The following is an 18,771-nucleotide window of genomic DNA, read 5'->3' as shown; positions in this document are numbered from 1 at the left end:
CATACGAGGATTACCATAATTTCTCATTAGCATATCATTATTTGCTCGTTTGCATAAGTTTATTTGCAGCCAAAGTGCATTAGTGTATGTGGTCTCTATGAATGGAAAAGTAGAGTGGAGGGTAGCTGTATGACATTACTAACAGGGAATAGTAAACTTGATCAATAGCAGTCTGTAATATTGCAGAATATTATGACAAGCTATGCTAGTGGCTGTTATGGAAAACAGATGGTTTAATTATATTTTGGAGTTATTGTGGCCCAAATACAGATGAATAACTTTCATTCTTAGTGTTTTTTTAATATGGTCTTAAATTGTTTTTTTTAGACAGAAATGTCACAGCAAGATTAAATACCCACAGTCCTGACATTTTTAGGTATTTTTTACAAGGAACAGTTGCTGGTAGATGTGTGGAAGGTTCTTCATTCTATTGAATGTGACTTTAGCTATTAAGTTGGAGGTTGGTATAATGGTTAAGGTTTTTACCTTACAGACACAAGGTACAGGGTTTGATTCTAATGTGGAGTAGCTGGCTTGGCCCAAAAGGCAGTTAGCCTGTTGCTAACCTATTTGGATAATAGGGGACACCAGTCAGCTTGGAATATATAAATGAGAGCTGTTTTTTCATTTACTTCTCTAAGTTGTTCATCTGCATTTTATATCTATGCACTGCTCTGTTTGCTCTGTAACTTGTTTATTTATTTTAGGAATTTTACAGACATCATGGGTATCATGGATTTGTGTGACTGTCATCAAACACCTTCTGTAATATACCTTCATTGACAATTGCCATTGTATGATCCCTTTATTAGGCTTTGGATAGAAGGATTTATTGGTGACCATATTGGAATTAATCAAGATCAAGGGTTCTGCTGTCTCAAATTTAGTTTTTCATCTTAGAAGTTAACTTGGAATTATCAGTTCTAGTCCAAACTTCACTATGGTACTGTTTCTACTGCAATATAAGGCTTCTGCAGTTCCTAAATGCTAGACATTGCTTTCCATTTTCTTGTGCAGAAATGCAGTTTCCACACTGTCAGGCTGTTCAGTGCTTTAATTATTTTGTTTCACAAGCTGCATCTCTGCCACTGGTTCTCCTACTTGGTTTTCCATAGGAAGGCTTGCCTTCTTTGTTGCAGAAAGGTAAGGCAGCTGCAACACTGGTTCTTTTTACTGTTTTTATGTTTTCACTTTGTTCCTTATAGGTCTTCCCAAAAGGAGTGTTCATCAAACACAAGCGGTGAATTTATTTTGGCAAAGACTCTGAGACTGGACTATATTCAGTACCAAGTACATCTGCAGCACCCTGAATATTCCAGTTTTAGTTAGGTTTGTTTCTTTCAGCTTCAGGTTTTGTACTTGTTTGCTGTACTGTCACAATAGGCTCAATAGTCAGCTGTGTTATAACACAGCTTTGTTTAGCTGTCTTTTTGATATATTTGTTCACCTTTCTTTGAATCATCTCTATTTGCTTCATAAGTTTAATGGGAGTTTCCTTCCATGTTTGAGAAAAGTATTTTCCTTTTTCAGGTCTGTGACAGCAGTTTGTGTGTGCACTTTTGAACTGAATTTGTTCAATTAATGTCTTAAAATCCATTTCTCTTTCTTTCTACAACACATTAATAAGGCTCTCATTCTTTTTGCATTCTAATTCCAGATCTTGCAGATAACAAGTGCTTTTTTACTTGCTTTTAAATCTCTGCAGTTTTTGCACACACCTTTTTCAAGTTACTTAATGGTCCTGAGAAAAGCAAGCTGAAATAGATTTCTAGGTCTTAATTTATAGAACAAAAAAAAAACAGCAACAGGTACCAAAATACACTTATAATCCAGTCCAAGGTACCAAAGAAGAAGCAAAACCAGCCACAGCGTAACAGTCAATCCAGTTTAATACCAAATACATGTACATGAACTCAGACACATTAAAACACAGCATTTTTGTTTAAAAACTTCATCAGATATGATGAAGTTTTTAAACAAAAATGCTGTGATTTAATGTGCCTGCGTTTATGTACTTGTATTTGGTATTGAACTGTTCTGCTGTAGCTGGTTTTGCTTCTTTATTTATGGACTTATTCATTCATTTGATCCAGGCAAACATCAGAGGATTACCCAGTCAAATAAATGGCTGTAAATGGTGGTCGTGTGTGTGTGTGTGTGTGTGTGTGTGTTTGTGTAAATCAACATTGAACATCTTTTGTAATGTTATGGTGAGTAGGCATTACACAGGGCTGTGGAAATGCAATGTATTTTGGCAAAAAAAAAATGAAAAGTTTATAGGCAGTGTTGTGGTGAAATGGCAATGGTTTTGAATGTTGCTCTAACTGGATCTACTTATAGAAATAAAATTAGCAAAATCATTATTTTTTTTCTTCAGGAAGGGAGAAATCACATTAAAAATAGCCTAGATGGGCAATACAATTTTAGAAATACTTCCACAACCGGGTTTTTGACAAACAAAAATCTGTACACTGATTCATCTAACTGAACTAATTAGTACATGTATCAAGCCAAGAAAACAGGCATGTGTATTTTCATTGCTGTGGAGATACATTTTTCTAACAGAACTATGTAGGTGTATATCTATTAACACCACAGGGGTCTTAAGTTTATAACCTGTACCTTGCAGGAGGGTACATTTACACTTTTGCACCCACAGTTTCCAGGGCACAAATTTGCACACATGCAAACTTTGAGTTCTATGATTCTGGACCTTTTGCTATGATTTTTATATTTTTCTACTACAATTTAGAAAACTGAGAAGTTGAGAGGTATGCACACCACATGTGCTACATTGCATATCTCTCTGAGATACTGGGTGCCAAGGGATGTGCTATCATGTTCAGCCAGACTGTTACATGCAATACTTTATATTAGAGATGTGAGCTTGCATTTTCTGTTCTCATGAGATCTCACAATGTGGTGTAATAATACCCTATAACTGGGCTACTATGCTTCAGCATAAAGCTTTCATAGCAAGGATGTCTCTACTTGCATAATTGTGACACTGGTTATTTTGATACCATGAAGCATGGCTAGCTCTACTCAGGTGTTAAGCATGCCGATTTAGATATTTAATGTCTCGTTATGTTACCACATAGTATTTGGTGCAGAAGTACTGTGTATTGCTATAGACCCGAGGATGATTGCTGATGTAAAATATGACTCATTTGACTAAGTTTTATCAGAAAAAATAGCTGCCACTTGCTTCAGTCAAGCAAAAAGGAAATTTTAATTCCTCAAATGCATTTTACAGTTCTGTTTTAAACTTGCATTTATTTAATGATGTAGGTGTTTGCCTTATTACCGGTATGAGGATTAGCTACTTCACCATCTTGTAAACCATAATTAGGCCAAATATTAATTACGTTGTCATGTCTATAGGCATCTAGTTTTTGAAAGCACTGTTAGCATAAACAAATCAGTGCTTGTTATTGTACTTTCTATGGACACTTTTTCCTTAGCTTTGCAATAAATAAGTCCATTAATTAAATGGATCTACCTAAACACTGCTGGCTAATGTTTAGAACTATATACTTTCAGAAGTGTTTTGAAACTTTTTTAGGGATTATCAGACCTTTACTCAAGGAGGTGGAGAATTTTATCAGAATGGTGTGGAAAAATCTCAAAAGGATAAAAGTACCAGGCTAAAATACCATCAGCAGATGAGCAGAGGACATTCTCGCAATTAAATATGCGGAACATCTTGCAGAGGATTTATTCCCAGAGTGCCTGGAGCTAAGTAAGTCATAAGCGAGTCATGAAAGGGGATTCTGAGGCATTCTGGCCCTCCCAAGGATGGTTACAGAGTGTGTATCATATAAACAGGCATTAAAAGCTCAGATATTAGCCTGAAGCTGTAAATGCAAATAAGCTGTAAATAAAAGAGCAAAAGTCTGATGACTTTATGTAGACAGTGCAGAAGTATAAAACGTACTGGGAAACAGAACTTGATTTATGTCAAGCACTTGTAATTCTGACACAAACACCAATAACTGCCATTCACTTGTGAGGTAAAATGAGTTTCAGTATTAATGTTAGCACACGGCCTAATATATAATAATAATAATAATAATAATAATAATAATAATAATAATAATAATGATAATTCGAGAACATGAACTTTGAACTTTGCCTTTGCTGTTTAGGAAGATTTCTCAACCTGCACAAAATTGCAGTTAAAATAGTTTCTCTGTATGTTGAATCTCAAAAATCTGTACAATGTTTTCTCTTCTTACTTAAAATGTTTTGTCAGCTTTTATAGCTGCACTGACATCTCTCATTTGTGATGGTTTAGACCTTGGAATATTGATTATTTCTAGGTATTTGTGGTTTATAATCAGAGTAAACATTTTTTCCAGATGTACATGTAAAAATGCTCACATGCCATACATTAGCTAATGCATGCTTATCTTTCTGTCTGTGCCTTCTGTCAGTGTTTACGTCCTAATAGCATAAATTATAAATTTGTCTTCCTGTACCTGGTGTAAGACTGTCTCAGTGACTATATTTCTTGCATCAATTTGCCGTATGGCTCTGCTTTGTGCAGCATCTTGTCTTTGGCCTTTTCTGAACTGATCTAGAATGTGTTTGTGCTGTTCTGACCATCCAAAAGGTACATTCTTCTTGGAGAATACACTAAGTAATGCAGCAAGTACACTAAGTAATGCAGCAAGTACACTAAGTAATGCAGCAAGTACACTAAGTAATGCAGCAAGTACACTAAGTAATGCAGCAAGTACACTAAGTAATGCAGCAAGTATCTTTTCAACTCACTTTTCTGTGAGACTTCATAGCTTGAACCTGTTTAATCAAATGAGCGTGCCTCAGATATTTCATAAATTACCCAACTGTTATATGACTTTAGATTTTAGGGAAAGGCAAGCCCCCTGTAATGAGGTGGAACTTGGACCACTTTGAACTTTCACTTAGAAAAAAAATGAAAGTAACTGGAATCTTTTGTACCTCATCAGACCTGTAAATTTGGTAATGACCCAGTTTTTTGATTGCAGCTTGACTCAGCGGGAATTTTACCTTAATTTGATTTTGCTGAATAATCTTACTTAATGTTGTTTACTAATTATTTCATTTCCAAATGATATAAGTTATATTTCTTTCTGTATTGGTCAATTAACTACATGCATATCACTATAAATCATCACTTCAGATTTCCTGGGATTTTGATAAAAACATTTTGGGTGAGTTTCAAGGTAATGGACCAAGTACAATGTTCATGTTATTTTTCTCCCAGACCTGTTTGCTTATCAAACATTTTCAGACATGGCACTGACTCTCATTTCTCTGGTCTCCCTGGATTTAACATCTTGTATAACTTTCTCAGAGGGCTGTCCTCCTTCAAGTGAGGATTTCATCCATATCCTTTATAAGCAAATTATAAAGAGACGTTGCTCCTTTATAATTTTCTTTGAAATTGGACTCAAAATGCAGCCTTTCATCTACAGAGGACATTCTGAAGTATAGCAACAGATTTTTATAATAGATATTGGCTGTGATCTCAAATAGTTTCACTAATCAATATGTTTATTAAAGTTCATGAGTCTAATACCGCAACCTCTTGAAATGTACATTTATTTTTAATTTGTTCTGCCTTCTGTGTTTTCCATAGTCATATTCTTTATATATAACCTTTAACTTTGCCTTGTTGCATCTCTGTATGTGTCATCATTTTTTTTGTATTCTGGCTTTTCAATTCTTTATCTGCATTTATATACAAAGTAGATCTGTTTCTTGCAATAGGCACGAGCTACTTTCTGCTGTGCATTGACCTCTGCATGGTCATTGTTTATCCCAATATCTCTAATATCGATTATAATTTCTGTTAAATGAGGTTTGGGAACAAACCAATTTGTCCAGGAACATCTTTGGCAAAGGTATAAGGAGTTAAATGGGGTGGAGGTAGGTGCTTTTAGTGAAGGGATTTAAGGTTATGGGATAGAGATTGGCTTGTTTAGTTGGAAAGTGATGGGTTAATTTGTGAGGGGACTTTAGAGGAAGTGAGGTAAATGTAGGGTGAGACTTAGCTTTATAGGAGTGTAACGGTTAGGAGGAATTGCATTTTGGCCTGAATTTGCTATTGCAGACTTAGGGCCAAGATGACCGTAGCTACTTCAGGGTCAGGTAGGCCTTGGATTAATACTTGTGCATAATGGAGGTGGGTAATGGTGATATACTGTTTTTTTTGCTTTTTGTTTTTGATTGCAGTGGCCTTTTTGTCTGTTGTTGCACTAGGATAAAATGTTTTTAGGTTAGTTAGATGGCTGTAAGTGCTTTGGTCTGGGTGAGGTGGTACTAGTCTAGTTCACAGCTTGCTGTGCTCAGCTAGTAGTAGGTTGTTGTAACATCTGGTCAGGTTTTCAGGATTTTGTGGCTTGTGACTGTTGGGATTTGGTACGGTGGTAGTTGAGTTGCAGAGTAATAGCCGATTTATTGTAGTTTTGTCATACCATTGAAGGGTTGTTCATAGTGACATAATAGCTTTGTTACTTTATCTATAAATACTTTTGATAGTATTCGACAACTGCATTTGTATGTTTTTAAAACATTGTTTTGGAATTATAATTCAGTTAAGGGTTGTTGAAAGCTTATAGTGATATAAAGTATGGATACTTTCTCTGCCTTGTGTCCGCTGGGTGCTGGTATAGGCTTTAGTTCATTTGCTACCCATACTCTCAGTAAGCAGGGTACTAAATGAATGGACAAATATGTAAAACACAAAAAATTGTATGTTACTGGGGGGTATCTACATATTTTACTTATGCATCTAACTACTTAGCTGAAATATAGATGGATACAAATGGTATAGCTGTACTTGCATTCAGCATGCAAATAACACAATATCATCTTATGAGGCTTTAAGTTATTTATGTGGCTGGAGTAATGTCACTGGTGTGTGATTCTCCCCTCCCTGAGATGGTCGTTGATGGTGGTGGGTTAGAAATTCACAGTTTTCTTGGTTCAGTGGGTTAGTTGTCCTTTGAGCAGCATGGCATACTCTTTTAAATTTGTGTATGTGGCAAAGAGTACTGATGGTTGAGATTAATTTTCCTAAGATAGTTGTTGTTGGTGGTGCTTTAGTGAGTTGCACTTTTCTGTGACTGGGTCACTTTCAGCTGAGCTGTGAGCAACAGGGTGTTTTGTGGGCTTTGAGGCAGCCATGAAGGGGTCTATATTATAACATCAAAGTCTTAAAACTTTGAATGTTATAATATCGACCCCAATTCAGCGAACGCTTGAAATAGCAAAGCTGCAGAACACCAAATACTTTCCTAGGGAAAGTATTCGGTGGGCCGTTTCTGCGGCTTCACTATTTCCTCAACTGTGGTGCGAAGGTGACGGACCAGGTTAAGGTAAGTGTGCGAATGGACCAAGGTAAGGTGAGTGTGTGATAGTTAGGGACCTTAGGGATAGGGAGTGGGTAAGGTGAGTGTGCGATAGTTAGGGACCTTAGGGTTAGGGAGCAGGTAAGGTGAGTGTGCGATAGTTAGGGACCATAGGGTTAGGGAGTGGGTAAGGTGAGTGTGCATTAGTTAGGGACCTTAGGGTTAGAGTTGGGTTAAGGTAAGTGGATAGCTAGTAGTGTATGTACGGTTTAGTGTAGGGTTCTGTGAAGTGTGTATGTGTGGATTATGTATTTTGGTGTGCTTGTGCTGTGTGTATTCTTGAAACAGCTGTTCTGAGTGCTCGAGGATATCCCATTTCAAGATTCCAAGGTCGAGCTTATGGTGCTCGACATTTTAGAATTTCGATAATGTGATATAGATCCCCATGAAGAATGGTTGTTCACCATGTGGTGAGGACTGTTATGGTCTGGGAAGTGGAGGCAATAGTACCGATGTGCAGACCATACCTCTCAACCTCCTAGAACAAGAAATCTGGACAAAGCCATAGATAAAAGTGAGACAATGGGCCAAAGCTAGGACCAGTTTTTAAATGTTGCTCTTGCAGGGTAAGAAAGTTGATAGAATTATATGTTTTGCATTATAGTTATTTCTGTAGGTTATGAAATCTGAAACTGAAATGTGTGGCACTATTTCCTAACTTCAAGTCATTAATGATCACCACTAATTTGCCATAAAACCACAATTTATGAAAAATGAACTGAATATATGAGGCAAAGGTCTCTTAACCCTCTATGTTTTGCCAGTGATTTGCCAGAAAGAAACAATGTTATGAGAAATGGACCAAAAATATGTGTCAAAGGTCTGGATATTCTGCGAAAATCTGTACAGTTAAGAGGTATGGTATTCATTGCAGTGTGAATTAGTAAGGGATTGTTTGCAGGATTGTGGGAGGGTGGGACAGACCATTGGGTCTTTCCTGCCATTTTTTTTTTTTTTGTGGATCATTTATTTAAGGCATATATGTTTCACAGGGTAAAACATTATGGTTATTTTGGTAATTTTCTGGTGACAGTGGTGCACTTTTAGGAATGGGATTCTCCCTGGATGTGATGGTCGATCGCTGCATTGTGTTGGGTTGTGCTGCCTGTTTGGTTGGATTTCAAGGTACCATGCAATATAATTTCTCATACTTACAGGAATTCAAAATGTAACATTATATTTTGGAAGATTTGAGTATGTTATTTCATGTTTTGGATTTTCTGAGCTCAGGGTTCCTTCTCTTTAGGCCAAATTTGTGATTTAAGTAGTGAAGAATTGCTCTGCTGAGCTATGGAAGGTAGGCATTTGCTCGGGCTGGTGTGCAGGTTCATGGAGAGTTTGCGGTGGATCAGTATTACTAGATCTGGGAAGCACTGTAGAAGAGCCAGAGGGGTACACATTGATTTATATCCATGCATAAATAGATGTATAGATAAGTGCTGCATCTCCTCTTTCCTGGTTCTGTACGGGAGGATGGATTTTTGCATAGAAGTTGTAGTAGTTCTGTTGATATTGGGTTGGTGGTCTTTGACACTTAGGCAGTGGTTGTTGGGCACTTTACAAGTTTTTCTCAGTCTTAATATGTCTTTTTTTGCTGCAGATGGCAGATTTACAGAATGTATGGCAGAGATGGAAGGCCACTGTGGCACAGGTGGAGGAGTTCTTTCAAGAGGTGCCTAATAATGAGTACAGAATGGCAGATAATATGGGTGAGTCCAGTCAGAAGAGGTGACATCCAGCTCTGAAGACCAGTTCAGTAACTTGTAATAAGCTGGCACTACAGTTCAGAGATGTGGTTGTTCTGGATTCTCCAGTGTCTGGAGTTGACCAGGAGGGAACGACAGGTAATGATATTCTGTTGGGAATCCCGTTAAGTAGAGTAGGTCTTGAGTGTGTTAGGGATTATTGTGGGATAACTGGGTATGAAGTCTATCAAGGGACAGGGGAAGCTGGAGGGACTGTAGAGGATATGCTGAAAGGTTAATGAGATGGGACAGGGTGAAGCAAACAATGGGAAATGGTAGCATAGAGGTGTTGGTGGGCAGCTTGGGGTCATCTGTAGGGGGATAGGATTGTGTTCTGAAGTTGGGTCAGAATTTGGCATATGGTCGGGTGATTGGTTCACTATGCAAGGTTTGGGACAAATGGCAGGGACCGTTTATCCTGACTCCTCACATTCCATCCTCAGTTAAGGATAAGATTTGGAAAGGGGAGTATGTTGATGTCTTTGAATTAATTGATGTGGAAGGGGTGCAGTGACTGGTAGAATTAGAGATGGCAAATGGCAAGGATCTTTTGGAGGCATTATCGGCACTGGGGAGGAATAGAGTAGGAAGGCTACAACCTAGAATGTGGGATAATTGGATGGTGGGTTTCATCTACTATATGGCAGTATGACTGGAGAAAGATACTTCTTTGGCTTTGCCACTTTTGACTTATTTTATGATGATTTGAAAGACTCAGCATTTGAGGCTAGGGGCTGCTTGGTTATGGTATGACCAGAGGTTTTGGAAGTGGAAAGCAGTTGATTACTCTGTCCACTGGGAGGTTAGACATCTGGACATAATGCTAAGTACTTTGATGGATACTTTTGGAGTGGCTAGCAGAAATGCAAGGGCAGGACTAGAAAGGTGGGGGTGTGTTGGACTTTTAATGCAGGGCATTGCTCAAGAGTAGTGTGTGCGTTCTTGCATGCTTGTTCAAAGTGTAAAGGAAGTCATCCAGCACTGCAGTGTGGTCAGCAAAAGGCAAATTTGGTGACTCCTGGCTCATTTTCAACTGATGTGGGTGTTTTCCCTTCCTCTTTCTGGGGTTTTCAGAATCTCCAAGCTAGGGATAATTTTCAAGGGTTATGGTGAGTGGTGTCTTTTCGAGGGGCAAGGAGATGGCTGGGGGGCTCATTCTCCCATTAAGGTGGAAGTATTGCTGTGTATGCTCCAGCAATTTCCTGATTCTTCTCTTCAGGATGAGATAATTGAGGGTTTTCCTCATGGGATTTCTATTAAAATCAAGGGTAGTTGGGGATTGGGTAGCTTGTAGGAATTTGCAATCTGTATGGGGGAAGGAAGATTTCTTGGAGGATTTAGTAGAGGAGGAACAGCAGGTGGACAGGTCACTGGAGCCTTTTGACAACTCTCCCCTTTGAGAGTTTTAAATGATTTAGTGTCAATTCCTAAGGCTTGATTGGTAGATAGTATAAGGGAGGATTTGATTACGCTGCAGACATTATATCCAGACATGTGTAATGTATGGTCGGAAATAGTGCCATGTTTTTGTTGGTGGAATGCTGTTAATTTTAAGGCTTTGGAGCACACACAGAGATTTATTAACTATAGGCTGGCATGGCAGTTAGGGGTGTTGGGTATGTATACCATAGAACATCAGGAATTCAATGACAGGGACCAAGTTTGGTTTAGATCTGATGAGGTGCACTTGAGTAAGTTTGGTTTAGACTTGTTTAATGTACATTTAAGTTTATTTTTGGAAGGTCTGGTGATAGTTCTTATTTAGGAGAGGGGAAACAGCCTGTGCTCAGGCTGGTGGGTGGAGATGAAGGGCAGGCTTATCCCTCTTCTGTTCCCCCCTTAGTGTTGGCATTGATGCAATAATTTTTGGAGATAAAAGTGAGTGGTAGGATGCTGCTTGATTGAAACAAGTGAGTGGTGGTATGGACACTGCTTACTGACAATGCTTGACTGAAAATAGTGAGTAGAAGTATGGACGCTCTTATTTGGGCAGGGTGAACAGGGTACACTGCCCTGGTGTATATTATAAGGATTTTACATGTTGTGGTTACAAGGTTATTGTGTTATAAATAATATTTGAAATGATGTAGTAAAGTTATGTTTGAAATTAATAAAGGTCATCTAATGTCACTTGGTGTCATGTATATTATTGAAGGGGATGGGACAATGTTTGCTACTTTCAAACACACACACACAAACATGCATATCTTTAACTTCATTCTGTTTTACTTCTCTGTAATATTCTGTATAGCAGACTTTTTCAAACTGTCAAGTTTGCTACTCCATGGCATCTGTCTACCTTTTTAAGCTGAATTTTTGATATAGTATAGACCATGCAAAGTCTACATATTTTGCCATATTCATGTATAACTTAGACAATGTACTATTTCTATTCTTCCTGAGAACTATAGCTATTATCTATGTCTTACTGTCTTTATTCATGTTGGAGAGCTCACAACTTATTGTTAGAACATGTAGCCTGGTGTAATATGTGTAGGTTCATTCTCTTCCTAGACTGCACTTTTAAATGTAATTACTCCACATTGCAGTTCTTTAAAACTCAAATTGTCTGTTTTTCTTTTTTTTTCTTACTTTAAAGCCATAACTAAATATGTCCTTTGGTCCTATCATTGTCCCCTATGTCTAAAACATATTTTCTCCTACCTTATGTAGAAGCAGTGATTTATTTATGTTTTCATAGTAACTACATTATGGGTTGATACATAATTATTAAATCTTGCTAATCATTTTCTTCCTCACTTGCCTATACATTGTGCACGCCACAGTATAAGTTAAACATTGCCAGGCTTTACTATTTTTTTATATCTTCAGTTTCTATTTGTCTTCACTTTTCTATAATTGTATTATTTTTTATTATATTGTTTGTGATTTGTACTAGGTTGGCAACCTCTGGTTTCTCCATGTCTTTGATGACCTTTTTTCTTAAAATTAACTGCAACATTACTTACTTTGGTTGTTTTGCTTGACGTTCTGCTTCCCTATTTTTTTCTTGTAGAAACTATATACTTTCAACTTTTAAAATCCAGTAAGATTAATTTTTATCATTCTAAACTTTTTTCTATGAAATTAAATGTTTTTTTTTTCTCATTGCCACATTTATGGCTGATATGGATAGAAAATCTGTAAGTGAATAAATTATTGCATTTCACTTGACAAGGCCGGAGTAAACAAATCTTGACAGAGTAAGAAAAATTATATTATTCCTTACGGTAGGGAAAGAAAGGATACTAGACAAGCAAAACAGACTTTCTTAAATATAAAACATCACATAAGAGACTATTGCAGATTTCAATGGAACAAAAAACCTGTCACTTAAGAAGCCATTCACATCCACATGCCTAAGGCAGATTAGCAAGTAAGCTGCTTAAATGTAAAATCTCCTCTTTTTTTAAATGCAGTTCAAAATTCCAGCAGCCAATGAGCCTACACTGCCTGATGATGGTAATGCATAATTCATTTTATATACTTCTTGATTTTACTTCCGGGATTTTCCAGACTAAGTGAATAGCAGGTCACACAAACACTTTTGAATACCTGGTGCATCCTGTTTATTTTCTACATAAGAATTTTTTTCAGAGCATACAAAGGGTCATTTTACTAGAACAATTTACTAGAAGAGGACTGGTTGTCAGACTGTGTTTAGATTCACTTTAGTTATATACTGTTGTCACTAGATCAGAATACCAGGTTATGGAGGAGTTGTTAATTGTTAAAAAAGAGAAATTCCATGGCCTTAAGTGCTGATTGGCTTAAGCATTGTAATAACCTTTGAGGGTACGATGAGCATTCTTTAAATGTTTTCTTCTGTGAAAAAAAAATCTGCTATTTTGATTTTCACTATAGTCTCAGGCCCATATTCTTTTCACCTTCATGAAAACCTTTTGCATGAAGTATTGCATTCTCTCTGGAGCACTGGTGAATATTTTGGAATCTGATGTAGGATTTACATTTTTAGCCTGAAGAACACTGATCCTATTACTCACCAAAAAGCTGATGCTAGATGTTGATTGAAACAAGTGCACATATGCATACATATATGATGTTTTTCACTACATTTGCAGACATAATTGCTTACTTATAAAAAATATTTAGTTAAAGTAGTCATACCAGATGTGAACAATTAAAACTGCACTGTTAATACACAAAGTATATATGGTTTTGATTCCTGTAAGTAATTGTGATAGATGTGTCAGGCAACAGAATGAAATGTAGATTTGAGAGGAAACTGTGTGATTGGTTCTGTCTTTGAACACATTTAAAAATATCTAGTAGCTGCATATATTACTAGGTAGGTGTTTTTTGTATTCTTGGGAATCAGTGACATGATTACAATCAGTCTCTATAATATTCCCCAGATTCAATATGGTAAGGCTATAAAATACGAAGTCTCATATTCCATTTAGTAGTCATGCATTCTATGCATTGTTATTCTGCAAGGAGCTTGGAACATGTTTCACCTGCAATTGCTATCTATAAGAAAAAACACGCAAATTCAAAAATGTTAGCCATAGGAATAATGCAAAAGTAATGCAACCACCATTGTGGTCTATACAGAAGTAATGATAATTTTACTCTGAACTAGATGGCTGAGGAAAAATCCTATTTACTAATGTAAAATTAAAGATCTTCAGTACCTTTTCAATATATTCAGGACCTCTGGAATAAAACATGTTTTCCCCCTCAAGCTATCTCTGAGTGGGTTTACATGACCAAATAATGCCTGTGACCCATATGAAAACAACTCCCTTATTAGTTATTGGAAAGATGCATGAAAATGAATTATCACATAACTTATGTGTTGCCAGGAAAACAGCATGAACTTCATGCAGCAAATCTTCCAAAGACAGATGAATATAGTTTATCCAAGGCATTGAGTGTTCGTATCCTTTCACAATATCCTATCTTTAATCATCTACTGATCTGCTGAATACTGTTGCTAGAGAGAATATACCAAGGCTTTAAAGTAACACAGAAGGCATATATATTCAAGGATGTGGTTAACAATTAGTGGTTTACTAATATTAAAACTAAAGAGTGCTAGGTCAGTAGTCATCTGCTTGACCAAATAGCGATTCATCTCCCAAGGCACTCCACCATGCACACAGAGGTATTCAAGACTATGAATCATTGCACTACAAGATGCAATCCATATTAAGAAAGACTGAGTGGAGTGGATAGCAGTGAAATGTGACAAGATTCAGTATAAAAGCATGAGAATGTGATAATGAGGTAACAATTCTAGCATGGAGGCAGTGTGGAGAGACAGCATACAGTGTGGATAGCTACTTAACATGGCTGATATCACAAACACTAAACACTTCATGTTAATGAGCTGAAGGCCTTCATCACTCAGATAAGGGAGTGCTGCTTTTATCTACATATACTTGGAATGCTAGTCATGCAGAATTTATTTATTTATTTATTTATTCCAGTTGGGAAAAAACACCCCCTAAATGTCAAGGCAGAACCTTGATATAAATATTACAAACTGGTAAATGAATTGTAATAAACAAGGGGGAAACAAACATTTGTGGCAACTGAAATTAGTGTCAATATTTGATGGTATGCAAGTCAGAAATTCTGTTAAAGGAGAAATTATACAGAATACCTATTCACTTGCCAAGCCAGAAAATTGGTTTATGTCACCTGCTGTGTACAATGTAATACATTATAAATGGGCAGGACGTCTAGATGTCTATCTAAAAGAATTTATTAACATATGTATGAAATTAGGAATCAGAACGCTAATAGTGCACTGTCTTAGCATGCTAGGGATTGAACAGAAAGTGATTTTACATTTGCCACTTTGAATGAGTTTTTTTTTCTCTGAAGCAAAGAATCTAAAGAAGAATTATTAGAGTGGAAAAAGTATATATGTTTGCCAAGTATCATGTCTAATGATATGGATAACTTCAAAGTGTATTTGAAAAGTGAACCTTGGCTCACTGATCCCAATCATGTGACAGATTTTGTTTCACACAGGCATTTTGTTCACATGACTGTCTTGCAGCTTGCATGAAATGAATTATTTATTACTGTTTGTCAAAGTTTGAAGAAGCCCACTTGGAGGATGAAATGCTTACTGTCATATTTTGTTTTTATGTATTTATTATTGTACTAAAGAGAAACTACAGTTTGCATCATAGTGATACAAGCATATGTGCTGCATTTTTCATAATTAAGAAGAGTTGCTTTGAAGCTCTTTTTATATATGCTACAGGTATGGTCCATTCTCTGTAGGATGATGATGGCACTGGCATAAGTAATAATAACTGATGGCTATATTTAATATTTACAAATAAAGAAGAGCAAAATGGGTCCAGGAACTGATCCTTAATTACTCCTGAAGTAAAATGCCAATGTCAGTTTGATTATTACTAGACTTCTGTAAAGTTCCTGTGAGACAAATAAATGGGCAAGCAGAAGTATTTCAGCTAAAAACAACAGCATTTAGTTTTGTAAGTAAAATAGAGCAGTCATCTCTCTCAAAAGCATGAGTAAGGTCAATAAAATGCAAAACATTTTCTATTGACAAGAAAGTTTGGACTGGCATTTAATTGCACAGATTGCAGTGAGCGTGTCACAGTAATTTTTGAAGACATATTCTCAGTTTTTGTAATTGGACAGAGAAGATATATATATATATATATATATATATATATATATATATGTGTGTGTGTGTGTGTGTGTGTGTGTGTGTGTGTGTGTGTGTGTGTGTATATATATATATATATATATATATATATCTATGAGTGTATGTATATATATATATATATATATATATATATATATATATATATATATATATATATATATATTTATATGAGTGTATATATATATATATATATATATATATATATATATATATAGATGGCTTGCCCAAACAATACATTTTCACAGCAATGTCTATATATACTTCTATCCCAGCACTTTAATATCAAAAGAACTGACAATACACCATCATAATTTTAAAACTGCATAGTTTCTTGTATATGTTAAAAGGATACTTCCTTTCAATGTTCAAAATTTTGCAACCTATGTTGTCACACTATTTCACGATATTCTAATCTGCTTTCCCATTCCCCAATTCTTGGGTTCTTCTCAACTTCTTCTAAAAAAAAAAAATAAAACCATTCCAACTAAAGAATGTTTGCATAAGGCCTTATTAGTGTTTCTGTGCTGACTGTCATAGCATTATTTATACATCCTCTGTTTTAGTTATCTTTCAGTCTTTCCAGCATACAAACAATTACACGTAAGACTGGAAACAAGATGCACAATTTCAGATGTTTCACAATTAAAATAATCTTGGCAACCTATTAACCTGTTGACCATTAACTAAAGCCAACTTTTCTTGATTACCATACCAGTTACATCCTTGAAAATCTGAATCCAATATTTTTTTTGTCAGTGATGATAAGTATAAAGCAAATAAAGGAGGATGTATCTGAGAGGAACACTTCCATTTTAATTTTTCTTTTCAGATCCTTCATATATCCTATTAATTAACTTCAATATTGTATCAGTGAATACAAATGATCCCATTGCCCTATTCATGAAATCAAGCTTACTCCATTGAAATGCTTTCTCTGTAAGAAAACCACCAACACCAGAGTTTTTTTTTTACATTCTGCTTCCCTCTGGATCATCATTGTTTTATTAATGTTGTCAAATATTTGCCTCCCCGCCAAAAAACAGCATTGATCTATATTTATCAGTTTTGGCAATACCTTTGCCATTCTTTTAGCTAGTACTGATATAAGCACTTTACAATCCTTGTTTAAAATTAAACTGGATCTATATGAGCCTGGATCTGATGAGTCATTACCATCTTTAGGTATTACAGCCACCTCAGCTTTCTTCCAGAATACTGGTACTTCCCCTCCTTTTAAATACTGCTAAACGAACCCTTCCAGATCTTTATTACTTTCTTCCTTCCTAACTTCCAAACCTCCCCAGAAATACCATCTGTTTCTGCTGACTTTCATGCAGATTGATTAGACATTACCATTAATATATCAACTCTTTGCATTATAAACATTAATTGTTGAACCTCATCTACCTCAAATCTTATATTACCCATGTCTTCCATAAATATTTCCATTTCTGCTCTTTTTTGATATCCACATTTCTCTGCATTATACAAATTTTCATAAAATGTCTGACATATCTCTAATAGCTCTACAGGATCTGTGGTTATTTTTCTTGATATAAGCTCCTAATGTGTGGTGACAACTCTTTCTTTTTTCTGTTGCCTAAGTCATAGTGCTAACCACTTTTGTGCTCAGGAGTTATTATAAAAAAATTGTTTAGCAGCAATCTTTCCAAGCATATGCATATTATCCAGATACTCTCATATTTTCTCTTTAGCACTCTGCTTTTGTCTCTTCTTGTTCTGTGAGAGTCTACTTATTCTGCAATAGTTTAAGCTTTGTCAGCCCCCTAAATAATTCCTATTACTTCTTAACTAGTTATTTTCCTTTTATTTCCACCGCATTTTAAACTCCATTTTCATTTTATCCAACTCATGGGCTATACTTTTTGAAGAAATTTCTGTCTTCCCTAATAGTTCTCAAATAATTTCCAGTACCCATTCCTTAAATTCCTTTCATTTTAACAGGTAGGTGTGAAAGTGCCAGTATCCCATTTTGATTTCTTTACCCTGAATTTTTATCTTAGCTTTTATTGGTGCATGATCTGAAATAGTTATTGGGCATCTGTCAAAGCTTTCAATTAAATGCACAAGTTTCTGCAAAGTATAACTGTTATGTAGTCCATCATAGTTATTGCCTCCGCACTCAATATTTTCATAAATTTGTTCAGAAATCTACCCTCTTTTGTTATATTTTCCCTTCTAGGTACCCATATACATTGTCATTGTTGCAAATTAAATTCAAGTCCCCACCTGTAAATAATATTCCTTGACAAAAGCTGATCATTTCTTCACAAAATTTTCTTAAGCTCCATAATAGCAGTTTTTGGTGGAATATAAATATATCCCAGTGTACTCCTCCTCCTCCCTTGCTAGTAGCCCCTTACTACTGCAAATCTAACATTATTGTCTGCTTCTATTAATATTCTAGCAATTAGTATAATTACTCCTCTTTTCCTTTGTCCTTAATATCCTGAAGTCCTTTCTTTATCAAATTCACTTGCTCATTTCTTTCCAAATCTGACTCCTGCAGCATTATTTGCACTCTGTATTTATTAATATAATTCAATACTATTGCCTTTTTGTCTATATCTGTAAGTCCATTTACATTTCAAAATAACATGAATAACATAATCATTGTGATAAAAAGTCACTGCCCCTACCTATTGTACATGATAACATTTTTGAATATGTATTTCCAACTTTTGTGTTACATGTACACACTAATGTTTGGCAGGTTGATCTTTTATATAGTCAGTTCTTGTCATCTCCATTAAAGCTGGTGTCACATTTTTCAAGACTTTTTGTTTTAAAGAAAACCCAGAAATGAAATACTAAATACATTTTAGAACACCACAAAACCTATTATCGTAGAACAAACACATAAAACTATGTACATCTTAAAAAAATGATGTTTAACCTTCCTGACAGAAACAACTGCCCAAATTGATAG

This window comes from Protopterus annectens, chromosome 17.part0, assembly GCF_019279795.1.
Source record: "Protopterus annectens isolate FY-2018-M chromosome 17.part0, PAN1.0, whole genome shotgun sequence".
NCBI lineage: Eukaryota > Metazoa > Chordata > Ceratodontiformes > Protopteridae > Protopterus > Protopterus annectens.
Note: the sequence above shows the minus strand (reverse complement) of the source record.